The sequence below is a fragment of the Apium graveolens genome, chromosome 1 (genome assembly GCF_009905375.1).
Source record: "Apium graveolens cultivar Ventura chromosome 1, ASM990537v1, whole genome shotgun sequence".
NCBI lineage: Eukaryota > Viridiplantae > Streptophyta > Magnoliopsida > Apiales > Apiaceae > Apium > Apium graveolens.
Window position 1 is genome coordinate 68,749,843 of NC_133647.1, and position 14,373 is coordinate 68,764,215.

The following is a 14,373-nucleotide window of genomic DNA, read 5'->3' on the forward strand; positions in this document are numbered from 1 at the left end:
ATATAGTGAAACATGAGTAAGTACTAGATCTGTCCTATATTGAGCAACCAGTTGAAATCATTGGTTGAAAAGAGCAAGTACTCAGGGACAAGAGTGTCAAGCTATTCAGAGTCTTATTGAGACATCCCAAGGTCGAGGAGTCGATTTGGGAATTAGAGAGCCACCTGCGAGAAAGGTACCCCCATCTATTTGTGAGTTGATTCCGGGACGGAATCCTTTTAAGGGGGGGAGACTGTAAGAACCCTGATTTTTGTAATATTTTAAAACTTCTGTGAATAGTAACTTGAGCTAATTAATTAATACGTATGGGGATCATCATAAAATGAATAGTGGAATTTTGAGAATCCGAGATCATATTCTTGTTTATCGAGGAAAATAAGTGAATGTAAAAGCCGACGAAATTCGAAGATTCACAATTATACTACGTGTTTTCGTATCCGTAAAGAATGGCGTAGAACCGGGAATACTACGTGAAATAAATAATATATCAAGGTGTTTCTATGATCAAGAGAAGGAATTGAATTGGTTATAGGATTATAAGCAATAAAAGAAATCTCTACGAAACAAGTCGTTATACGTGGAAACTATCGGAATGGAACGACGATTGCGTTTACGATAAAAAAACGAATGAGAAATTAAATCCCATGCAAGTTGGCCATGCATAACCAAGTCCTAACTAGTAGTTAGGAGTGTAACTAGATGATTAGAAGCTAACTAGAATAGTTAGTGGAATAGTGTTGAATAGTGATGGGAGACAAACAAGTACACAAGCCATACTTCTCCCTTTTCTCACTTCACCACACAATCAAACCAACCCATACCTTTGCCAAATTATTGTCAAATCTGCTGCATACATCCCATATATTCATTATACACTCCCACACTTTAGCCACAAAAGAAAACAACCCCTTTTCCCTCACTTAAAGCTCTCCCATTTTTCATTCCAGCAGTTCGGATTTTCTGAGCAAGGGAGAAAGAAAAATTCATAACTCAAAATATACTCATTCAAATATCATGAAATTTTTACCATAGCTTCTCTATATCATGGGTAAGCTTCGTAACAAATTTCAGCGTCAAATTAATTTTTTTTCAATTTTATAAAAATGTTTGAATGAGGTGCAGAAAGGTTACTCCGAAATTTTAACTTGTTTCTTGGTTTTGTTTCTTAAGGATCTAGCCCTTCTAAGTGTTTTCTAAGAAAACCAAGCCTCAATCATCCTAGAACTAACCTTACTAGTATCCAAGAAGGTATAACTTTCAACCCTTTAAGGTTTTATGGTTGGATTTAAGAGTTATGTTTGTTGTAGTGTTAAGATCCAAAGGATTGTATTTGTTTGAGTTTGTATTGATTATGTTCTTGCTAAAGGCTTGAGATGTTGAGTTGTAATCCATTTATGTGGTACTAGATAGAGCATATAAGGTTCATGTGGGTGGATCTTGAGAAGTACTTGTATTTATGATGGTTATAGGTAGTGATTGTGTTAAGATCAAGTAGTAGAAATTGAGTTTGGGCATTCTTGCACTTGATCTGTTTTCTGCAGGACATTCGGCCATGAAAATGGTTAAAATTTGAAAACCACTGGCCATGAATAGATAGATATTGTTTTGCAGTTTCTATACATGTGTAGATCATCATGAGGAGATTTACGGTTTAGGAGTTATGGTCGTTTTAGTGTAAAACATTTCTGCGATTAGCCAACTGCACTTAAGTCCACTTGCATGGTGATTTTGAAGGACTTAAAATAATTCTGAGATTCTGGAAAACTTATAAAAAATGGATATGACAGTAGAGAAGACTGTACAAAAAGAATTTTGAGAAAATATTAATTTTTCGATTTTATAAAAATGTTTTGGTAAAGTGAGCGCAAGCGAGAAACGCATAAAAACCTAGTTTTGACGCGCGTTTTCTCACGTTCGAGCTTAAAACTCGAAATGGACTTTCTAAAGTGAACGATCGATTTCAAAACTCGACCATGTTATAAAGTGAGAATATAAGTGTTGAGAATGTGACGATCGAAGATTCGTTATACTTGAGTAGTTGCGAAAGTTGCTTAATAAAAGCGAGACGTTAATCACGTACTAACTTAGACCGTTGGTTCTTGTTTATAGATCGCCAACCAAACACCAGAGACCATACCACTTCGATTACTCGAGGCAAGTTTTTGAAACCCTATCTCATACTATCCATGCTATATATATATACTGTTGTGATATTGATGCCATGATTTACATTTCAAATATATATGCTTGTCTATGATATCAATGCATACGAATTATGCGATTGTTACGAAAACAAATTTCGTTTTACACGAGTATGAGAAATTGAAATGTATTTCAAATATAATATATGATAATGGGAGTTGGAGATATTTTAATAGCGATTTAATTCCGGAGAGAGCCGGACGCGAAAGATTTCTATTTCCATAAATAAAGTACCTTTCGCGTAATATAGATATCAAGCGAACGATTGAGATTTTGACTTAAACTTCGAGAAATATTGGTTTATTCATTTAAGGGACACCCTTACTTGATTGATTATTTTATAAAGCGATACTTAAGGGATTATTAAATATCCAGAAAGTATTTAAAAATATACTGAATAGTTTATAAATCATTTCACGTTATTTAATAAAGATTTAACTATTCAAAGAGCAATTATAGGATACCAAACCCTGTTTTGATTATTTGATTAAGGTGTCTCCATTCGTTGGACCTCATTCAGAAATATTTTGTATTTCAGAAATATTTTGTATTTAAGGTTTATTAATTCATTGAACCTTAATTCGAAATACTTTGTACTTAAGATTTTATCAATTCATTGAACCATATTCAGAGATATTTTATATAGAAGGTTTTTATCAATTCATTGAACCTTATACAGAGATGTTTTATTTATAAGATTTTATCAATTCATTGAATCCCTCTTAAATTATTATGAGACCTTAGATATTTAATATCTTCGGACTTCTAAAAACTTATTTAAAAATAGACATAGTTCCCAAAGGTACTTTCTAAATTATTCAAAAATCTTGAAAGAGATTAATCATTTGAAACGTATAAAAACCTTAGGGAACTTAGTCTAGAAGCATAAGAGTTTTGCTTCCTCGTTCAATAAAGAACAAGTGAGTAATATATGTGTCACCCTACTACAAATAGGGATTTGAAAATGATTTTAAATTCAAAACTCCGACAACTCCCAAAGATCAATTGAGTTAAAAGTGATGAATAAATCATCTTATTTAGAGGTCAACTTTTAACGACCTATTCCTTCGAAAAAGGATTTTGAGCAAAAGATATAATTGTTTTGGGACTGGAATGTGGCATGCCCGGCACGGAGTGGTATCGGGCAGTGACCAAGCGCGGAGTGGCGCATTATGCAAGCGTGGAGTGGCGCATTGTACGGTTATATGGTCTATGTGACCATTGACTTTCGGACTTGCACGACAATGGGAAACCACCGTGTAGTGTCTTGATGAGCCCAAAGGCGGCTAGGTTTGTATTCCTTGTACTAGTAGAGAAAATTTCGTATTCGGCTGATCACCGATACGTGTTTTATTCCAGTATAGTCCCTTTCTTCCATTTTGGAAAAACTGTTGTGAAATATACAACAGAGAGCCGATAAGGCTGAGTTTTAAACAAGGATATTGATGAATATATATCAAATCCATTTGAGAAATCTGCCGATAAGGCTGAGTTTAAATAAGGATGTTGATGATTATATATCAAATCCATTTGTGAAATCTGCCGATAAGGCTGAGTTTTAAATTGGGATGTTGACGAATATATATCACACCCATATGAGAATCTTGGTTCGAGTAACATCTTGAGATTTTGAAATAAAATGAGTACGAGTATAAAATGATTTTGAGAAAGAGATGAATACAAGTATTCATTGGATATACTATTGTAGTTGATTTTGAGAATATTATAAATTTGATAAGCATATAAACTTTCAGAACGCTTTGGAGATACAAAGTATAATTATTGGTTTTATTTATCCTTACATACTTAAATATGGGGATTTATACCTTGCTGAGCTTTAATGCTCACCCTTGCTTTTATATATCATATCACAACAGACTACCAGCATGGATCAGACCAGGACTGCTGTCCTTAGGCGGGTAAGGAACGCTCGTGAGTTCCGTAGGCTTTTTGTGCGCCAGCCCCGTCAGGTAGATAAATGGAAATGATTTATTTGATAATGTTTCCAAGCATATAACCTGTGTGTATGTGAGTTTGAATAAAAGGTCGAGTAATATTGTGAAAAGAGAATTATTTAATTAATAAGTGATCGTAACGACCCGAATTCACGACCTTGGATTTGGGGGTGTTACAGTTGACAAACTTCTGGAAAAGGCAGAAAAACTAGATATGGAAACCAAGCTTGATAAAAAGAGGTTTATCAGACCTATTATTGAGAAAGTAGAAGCAATTGAGAAAACTCAAGAGAAGCAACATGCCCAAATTTCTGAAGTTCTGGAAAATCAAGCTTCTCAACAGGATCAATTGAATGAAATTCAAACTTCAGTAGAAATTCTTCTCTCACTCCTACTATCAGATGATGCCAAAAAGGGGGAGAAGATAGTTAAGTCCAAATGCTTAGAAGATCAAATACTGAAGAAGACAGATGATGAAACTGATGACCAGGGAAACCCTAGTCAGGGTAGAGGTCAAACTCAGAGTAAACAAAGCAGCAAAGTGAAACTAAACTCAGAAGTAAGAAAATCTTCTACTCAAAAGAAGACAGGTTCTGTAGCTGCTCAAACTGAAAATCTGATAGCAAGTACTGATAGAATTCCTTGAAGATTGTTAGTCCCTTAACAATTCAACAAGAATTACAGAAGGGGGGTTGAATGGAATTCTTGAAACTTTTTCTTAAATAAAATTGTTCTAACTAAAATATCTATATATATATATCAGTGTGAATTGATTTGCAGAGTGCGGAATAATAACATCAAATGAATCAAAACACAAGTAATTAAAAACACAAGTCATTAAAAACTTTCTCGTGGATTTGAATGTATCCACCAGAGATATATAATATATATCGAGAGAACTCTATGTAGAAAAAAGCTCATAGCTGCTTACAAATGTTGAACAACTAAGAATGCAGAGAAATGCTAAGAATACAGCTTACAAATGTTTCTCTACTTCGTTGCTTAGTTCATTAGTTTTTTTTATTTGCTGCTTCTTGGTTTATATATCACCAAGATTACAAAGCAATAGGACAAGATAATAAAACAAAAACTATCAAGTCTAATACTATGCTACTTTATTACGCTATTCCAGCATCTTTGAATATCTTTATAATAGCATGAAAATTGCAATGTTTCTTTGTTCTCTAAAACCCAGTTGAATAGGCTTCCACATTCCATATGCATACACTCGACGCATGTGACTGTGTTGTCACTGTAACCAAATGTTTGAATTCTTTATCCATCGGGTTCATGATCATCCTTCGAGGTCATGATCATCCGTCGGGTTGTCTAGTTGATCATTCATCGAATGTCATTGTTGTTCATCCGTCGGGTAGTAATCTGGAACTTGACTTCATTTCATTTATGCAGGATTACAAGACATCATCTATGTATAATTAATCAACCTATTCTGCATATCTAGTTAAAGTCAACATGACTTGAGTACTACTTACAGAATCTAACCAATGTGTATGCAGAAATATGCTACAGACTTATTGTTACATAAGCTACTCACTCGATGGATAATAAATCATCATCCGCCGGGACTATATTGAGTCATCCGTCGGGACTATAATCCTTATCCGTCGAGTGCTACATTTTTCATTAAGTAAAATCTATCAAGGTGTTTTGTTAATGAAATCATCAAGTTCACAACATATACACAACAATCTCCCCGAATTTATGTCTACTGGAATTGTAGCCATAAATTAAGAGAAACTTGATGATAACAAAACACCCTAAAAATACAACTTTGAAAGTAGATAGATAAAACTGTAAAGTGCTTCAATTAACAAATTGTACAAAATTTAGCTCACAGTCATTTTCAAGGTGCTCCTCTAGCCTGAGCAGATTTATCTAGTTCCTTGAAGGTCTGAATCTCTTTCCAAGCTTTCTGTTATTTTCTTCTATTTGATTTTGGAGCTGTCTGTGGAATTTCAGTTCATCAGATTCTGAGAGATTTAGCTTTTCTTGCATCTCCAAGAGAGTCTCATTACTAGAGATACTCAATTGGTCTTCTAATCTGAAAAATCTTCTCACTCCTTTGTCATCCATGAACTCATCAGCCAGTAGGGCCTTAGATGCACTCTTCTCCCTGTGTAAGGGATAATTAGAGTCTTTGGGAGTGCATCTTTAGCTCTAAAACTCCTCAATTCTTCAATCTTCTTTAGAACCAATCTTCTTGCAGTTACATTGAACCCAAAGTTCTTCTTGAAAGATAAATAAACCTTAATCAGTACAACTTGGCTTTCTTGAAGGATCCTGTGAAGTGGCAATTGAATCTCCTTTCCTCCCTTGTACTTGAAAACTAACCTTTCAGGTAGATTTCTGTATGCATCAATTCCTCTCATTTCTTCTAGTTCATCCAAATAGAGATTTAGATAAAATAATTCCTTGATATCACACAAGTACATGTAATCTCCCTTTTTGACTTTAGATTGAGCTTGGACTAGAGATTTGGATTTGAGAGGTGACAACTTCACTTTCTTGACTGCTCTTGACTTTGTTCTCTTTGGCTTGTTAAGGATTGGCAAGTTGAAGTCAGGAATTCCTAGGCTCTCCCAGTCTATTGGTTCATCCTTAGGCACAATAGGTTCACCATGAATGTTCCTGTAAGGATCCACCACCTTGATATCTTCAAATACCACAGAGGGTTTTGATGCTTGAGTTGTAGTTGAAGTGGATTCCTTAGAAAACTGATCCTCCAATTCCTTATCAACAAAATCCAGTTTCCTTTTGGTTCTTTTGGCCAATTCCTTATATCTCTGTAATTTCTTCTCTTCTGCTTCAACTTGCTTCTTTGGATCTCGAGATTCAGTGATTCCAGATGGCTGAGAAGGAATCTGTTGTATTGGTTTCACAGCTTGTAGCTTGGCCAAGATAGCAGCTTGCTCTTTATTTTGCTTAGCCTTTTTGGCATCTAGAATAGCTTGCTTCTTTTCCTGCTTCAATCTTGCCTTTTCTTCTCTCTTTGCTTGAGAAAATTGAGGATGTCCAGCCACCACACAGATTTCTTTCCCATTCCTGAAAACTTTAGCAATTCTTCTTTTTAAAGCTGAATCAGCTAGATCCTTGTAGAAGGTAATTGACCTTGATAGAAGTTTCTTCTCATCAGGTTTAGGTGTCTCATACACTGTATCCAAAGGGTTCTTTAATGATGATTTTGGATAATTCACCCTCGGCTTCAGAATAATTTCAGCCTTTGGAGATTTGATGCAGGATGGCTGTCCTCTTTCCAAATAGTTCATGCTCATTTCATTCACAGAGATTTGTTTGACTTCACAGTGATGAATGGCTGACTTTACTGGCTCCTTTACTAGCCCAACTTTCCTTTGTATGTCCGCATCAATTTTCTCCCAGTTGACTGGCTTCAACTGCTCCTTTTTAGCTGCTCTTATGTTGGCTGTTGCTGCATCGATCAGATCTATACTATCTGTTACTGGTGGCTTGGTGAAAGCAATTGTGGGCACAATTACTATCCTGATTTGAATTTGAAGCTTCTCCCCCCTCACTTGGTCCTCTCTCTCCCTTTTTGTTATCATCAAGTTGAGTAGAGGAGGTTTGAGCAGCCACCAGTTTTTGAAGTAAATCTGTCTGTTGGGCTTGATAAAGATGAATGGCTGTTAGAGATGCTTCCATAATTGACATTCTTGTATCCAAAGAATCTATCTTTGTTGCAAGATCAGAATTTTTCCTTAGTTGCCTCTTGATGTCAAGCATTGTAGCTTCTGGAAGCTTAGAATCATTTTGTCTGAAATGGCCTTCTTCATCTCATCAATGTCACCCTTGATGGTATTGACATCTCTAGCATGTTGAAATCCTTGAATCTGTTGCAGTTGCAGAGAAGCAAGATGTGCTTGAAGGAGCTTCTTGGTGTTGGCATTTGTAGTGGTTTGAAGGCTGAATTTGTCTGAATGATTAGTTGAATTAGGGTTGTCTTGAAGTAGTGCTCATCACAGTGCTTTGAAAATGCCCATGATGGCATGCCTGATCTTGAACTTGAACCTACTTTTCCCCCTATGTCCAATGCCTCTTCTTCACTATCTCCACCTTCATCTCCAAAGAAATCTGTTGAACCACCAGTCTCATAATCCACATCACCAGCTGTAGAAGGCAAACCTGTGATGGCATCCTTAGCTCTAAGCATTGACTGAGTGGTATGCACCAAATTGAGCATCCTTTCTGCATTATCATTGCCCTGTTCAGCTAGAAGTTGATAAGCTGGAACAGGGTGAGTAAATGCCTCAGCATCAAGGGAGGTGGAATCTATAACAGCTTGAGTTTGCTGAGATAGTCCATCCCTGTCTGCATCCTGGACATTCATTAACTCACTAGCAATGACATCCATCCTTATAGCTCATGTACCTGCATTTCTCTCTTGTTCTCTCTTTTGTTGCATCAGGGTCTCACCCTGGCTCCCCACCCTCACACCCTCACCTTCACCATCTAAGGTGTGACTCCTCTCACTCTCTTTTGCCAATCCTGAAGAAATGGATTGCATAGTTTCACTCTTTTCCTCTCATTTTTCCTGAGAGCAACCCAGACTCTCACTCATAACACTTTCTTCCCTCAATCCTAAGAGTGACTGAAAAACCACTAAGTCTTCTGCACTTGAAATAAATAATGTTTGAAACTGTGCAGAGACACTCTACGGATGAGCAATATCCATCGGGTTAGTGATTTTGCTATCCGACGGATAACTGCTGTTAAGTTTATCCATCGGGATACAGTCACTACTCGACGGATGAGCAATATCCGTCGAGAGAGTAGAAATGAATGAACTTGGAATTGAAACTATTATGGAATTTGTGCTGATTGATGATATTTTGGGCACAGATGATTCAACAGTTCCTGAAAGAATTGGAAAGTGAGCCAACAAATCATCTAAAATATGATGCTCACTTGCATTAGATTTTGGCTTCCCCAACAGAGTTAAAGAAGGGGAATCAGGAATTGATGTGTTGATCATATCCACATCCAGAGAAATAGTAGGAGAATTTGGTGTTTAAGGTGCTTCTATTACTAGAGATTTTGGCTGTGACTCCACATTTATTGGAGCCACATCAAGCTGAATTTGTGAAGGTGCAGTGACTGTGTCTTTAGCACCAGTTTGCACAATGTGTGTACCCTGTGCATCCCCAAGGGTTTTGGATTTCTTCTTTCTAGCATAAGTTTGGGGTGAGCTAGTGTCCCTTATCCTCTTGGCATGTGCTCTTGGTTGAGAGCTTTGTTCAATATTTACATCATTTTGGGAGGATGCAACTAGAAATGAGTTTTTATCCTTTTTAAGCACTGCAGTTTGTTGGGAAACTGCAGTGTGGCTAGGCTGGGAACTACTCAACTCTCCATTCTTATCCTTAGGGTTTCTTTTATGTTAACCCTTTCCCTCACCTACCTTTCCCACCTTCACACTCCCCTCTTTGGTTTTGGTGGATTTTGCAACTGGCATCTTTTGGGAGATACCAGATGAGGCTTTCTTTGGTTTGGTAGCTTGGGTAGGCAACTGTTGGGTCATTGACACAGTTGCCATTGCTACACTAGAACTCAAAGAAACTAGTGAGGTTGGAATAGTAGTAGGGACAGATTAACTTACCTCACTTACCTGAGGTGCTTCCATTACAGGGAAATAGAAAAGTGGCCCTTCTCTGTGATGATTTGCCCTATTCAAATCTGTAATGATTCTTCTCTCTTGAACCCAATAATCTAATTTGTTGTTTGGGTTCTCAAGCACAATTTCCTCAGAAAGGTGGTTAGCTAACATCATGAAAAATCTATCATAATAAACCCTTTTACCTCTCTTGTTTAACTCTCCTAATTTAAAACACAACTCAAACATAATAAGGTCACTAAAATCAAAGTACTTATCTGTAACTAGCATGTAGAGCATAGAAATATTAACAGAATCAAAATTACTGATTTTTACCAGAAAAGACCTTGGTCACTATATCACACATGAAACTCCATTCCTTCCTAAGACCGAATCTCATAATGTCACTCAACTTAGAAGTTGAAAGAGCATAGTTCATGGAATTAAGCATATTAACTATATCAGTGGCTGTGTGTGGTGAGGTCACATTATTATCAGGAATCTTGAAACATGCTTTAATAACATCACTATTAATACGAAATTCATTACCTTTGATAGTGAGTGTGATGGTTTTATCAGTTGAGTTATATGTAGCAGTGGTCCACATCTCTTCAACAACTTCACAAAAGATGGTTGGTGATTCCAGCATGGCATAGCTAAGCTTGCAGTTCTTCACAAAATCCATCATTTTGTGGTAGTCACCAGATAGCTAAGCTTGCAGTTCTTCACAAAATCCATCATTTTGTGGTAGTCACCAGAATGCTGAATCCCCTTGTTCAGTAAGGCTGTGAAGTTATTCTTCTCATAAATGAACCCAGTTTGAGACATAATCTTGACAACAGGCGCTATTGTTAGAGAATAAGAGCTTGCAGAGAGAGAGTAAGTGCTTTGAAAGAGAAAGAAATTAGAGCAGATAATTTGAGAATGATAAAAGAAAAGCAATGGAAATGAAATAAGCTTTTATACTATCTCAAAAATAACTGCCAAAAATAATAAAGTAAAATAAAGTAGCCAATTAAAATTGCCTAAAATAGCCGTTTAAAAATAAACTATAAAAATTCCACCCATTATCCATCTTGTTATGCTTACAAACTGTAAGTATACTCGATGGATAATGTTCAGGAAATCAACGGCTAAGATTAAGACAATTCGACGGATGAGGATAAACTGTTATCCGTTGAGTTATAAAATATTCTAGGAAGATAAATGATTTTCATTAGCAAATAGTATTCCTACGGATGATCAAACTCGATGGATAAAGATCATCCGTCGAGATGTAAATTTTCACTTAGCCAAAATTTCATCTATGACTGGAAAATCAATTTAAATTTCTGGCTGCATTACAACTTGCAAAATATCTCATAAGGATTTAAGAATAATTAAGCATACCTAACTCACTTACCAACCTTGAGAAAGTGGATTCATCCAGTAGCTTGGTAAAAATATCTACAAGCTGCTTCTCACTTGGAACAAAATGTACTTCCACAGTACCATTCATTACATGTTCCCTTATGAAGTGGTACTTGATTTCTATATGCTTTGTCCTTGAATGTTGTACTGGATTTTCAGTGATGGCAATTGCACTTGTGTTATCACAGAAAATAGGAATCCTCTGAACTTGCAGACCATAATATATCAATTGATTTCTCATCCACAAAATCTGTGCACAGCAACTGCCCGCAGCAATATATTCAGCTTCAGCTGTAGAAGTAGAAACTGAATTTTGCTTTTTACTTAACCAGGACACAAGCTTGTTTCCTAGAAATTGACAGGTTCTTGTTGTACATTTTCTATCAATTATACAACCTGCATAATCTGCATCTGAATAACCAGTTAGATCAAAACCAGAATCTCTAGAGTACCAAATGCCAAGTTTTGGTGTTCCCTTGAGAAATCTAAAAATTCTCTTAATAGCTACTAAGTGAGATTCTCTAGGATCAGCCTGAAATCTAGCACATAAACATGTAGCAAACATTATATCTGGCCTACTAGCTGTTAAGTACAGAAGTGAGCCAACCATGCCCCTATAACTTTAAATATCCACAGATTTTTCAGTAGTGTTTAATTCAAGCTTAGTTGCAGTAGCCATGGGAGTTTTTGCAGATGTGCAATCTATTAGATCAAACTTCTTTAAAAGATCAAAAATGTATTTAGTTTGATGAATATTCAATCACTAACTTGCTTAACTTGCAAACCAAGAAAGAAAGTTAGTTCTCCCATCATACTCATTTCATACTTACTTTGCATCAATTTGGCAAACTTTTTGCAAAGTTTCTCATCTGTAGAGCCAAAAATAATATCATCTACATAAATTTGAACAAGTATGCTAGAGCCATTAACATTTCTAAAGAATAAAGTTTTATCTACAGTACCTCTTGTGAAGTGATTTTCCAAAAGGAACTTTGATAAAGTGCCATACCAGGCTCTGCGTGCTTGCTTTTGTCCATAAAGTGCTTTCAAAAGATAATAGACATGTTCTGAAAAATTTGGATCTTCAAAACCAGGAGGTTGACTGACATATACTTCCTCCTCCAAATCTCCATTCAGAAAGGCACTTTTGACATCCATTTGATAGACCTTAAAATTGGCATGGGCTGCATAGGTAAGAAGATTATGATGGCTTCAAGTCTTGCAACAGGAGCAAATGTTTCATCAAAATCTATTCCTTCTTGTTGACAATAGCCCTTAGCAACCAATCTAGATTTATTCCTGACTACTATGCCATTTTCATCCATCTTGTTTCTGAATACCCATTTGCTGTCTATTGGATTCTTTCTTTTAGGCTTGGGCACCAGCTTCCATACATTATTCCTCTCAAATTGGTTTAGCTCCTCCTGCATAGCTAAAATCTAATCAGGATCCAACAAAGCTTCTTCTACCTTCTGTGGTTCTTCCTTGGAAAGAAAGCTGATGTATAGACATTCTTCTTCAGTTGCTCTCCTGGTTTGAACTCTAGAAGAAACATCACCAATTATGAGCTCAAAGGGGTGATCTTTTGTCCATTTTCTTTGTTGAGGTAGATTAGCTCTAGATGAAGAGGCCTCATTGTTGTCTTGATGTGTGATTGAGTTTTGATTGTTAGAAACTCCCCCTAAGTTTGTGGATCTTTGATTTGAGAAAGGGGAACTTTCTGTAGGTGATCTATTCTGATTTCCAGTTTCTTTTGATAACCCGACGGATGGTGAATTTTGAGTTCCGAAGGATGAAGTTGGTTGTCTACCGACGGATAACGCAGATTGCCTCCCGACGGATGAAGCATTATGCAACTCGACAGATGTTGAATTTTGTGCTTCATTTGTTGTATATTTTTCTGCATTATCCTTTGATACGATTTCTTGATCACTTTCATCATCACTGTCATCACTAACCATCTCCACATTGTCAAATTTGAGGCTCTCATGGTAATCTCCATCTTGCAGTCCTTTAATCTTTTTATCATCAAACACAACATGTATTGATTCCACAATAATGTTGGTTCTTAGATTATAGACTCTATATGCTTTACCAACAGCATATCCAACAAAAATTCCTTCATCTGCTTTAGCATCAAACTTCCAATTCTAATCAGTTTGATTTCTCAAGATATAACATTTGTAGCCAAAGATATGAAGAAAATTTAGAGTTGGCTTCTTGTTCTTGAACAATTGACAGGGAGTCATGCATTTTTCTTGATTGATCAGAGAAATATTCTGAGTGTAGCATGCAGTATTTACAGTTTCAGCCCATAAATATATTGGAAATTTAGATTCTTCAAGCATTATCCTGGCAGCTTCAATAAGTGATCTGTTCTTCCTTTCCACTACTCCATTCTGTTATAGGGTTCTTTCTGCTGAAAACTCATGCAAAATTCCATTTTCTTCACAAAATGCTCTCATGACAGAATTCTTGAACTCAGTTCCATTTTCACTCCTGATTCTTCTAACTTTGAAATCAGGATAATTATTGACTTGCCTTATGTGATTGATTATGATTTCACTAGCCTCATCTTTAGACTTTAGGAAATATGTCCAAGAGAACTTTGAGAAATCATCTACAATTACTAGGCAATATCTTTTCCTTGAAATGGACGACACATTGACTGGTTCAAACAAATCCATGTGTAGCAGTTGCAAAGGTTCTTCAATTGTTGAATCAAGTTTATTTCTGAATGATACTTTAATCCGCTTTCCCTTTTGGCAGGCATCACACAATCCATCCTTAGAAAACTCCACTAGAGGAATGCCTCTAACCAGTTCTTTCTTTACTAGCTCATTCATGGTCTTGAAGTTTAGATGGGACAACTTCTTGTGCCATAACCAACTTTCATCCTGACTTGCTTTGCTGAGAAGACAAGTAACAGATTCTGCATTAGATGAGTTGAAGTCAGCTAGGTACACATTTCCTTTTCTCACACCAGTGAGAACCACTTTGTTGCTCCTCTTGTTAGTCACAACACAGGCTTCTGAGTTGAAGGTTACTAAATTGCCTTTATCACAAAGCTGGCTGATACTCAGCAAATTATGCTTGAGACCATCCACTAAGGCAACTTCCTCAATGATGACATTATCTTTTGAAATCAAGCCATATCCCACAGTATAACCCTTATTGTCA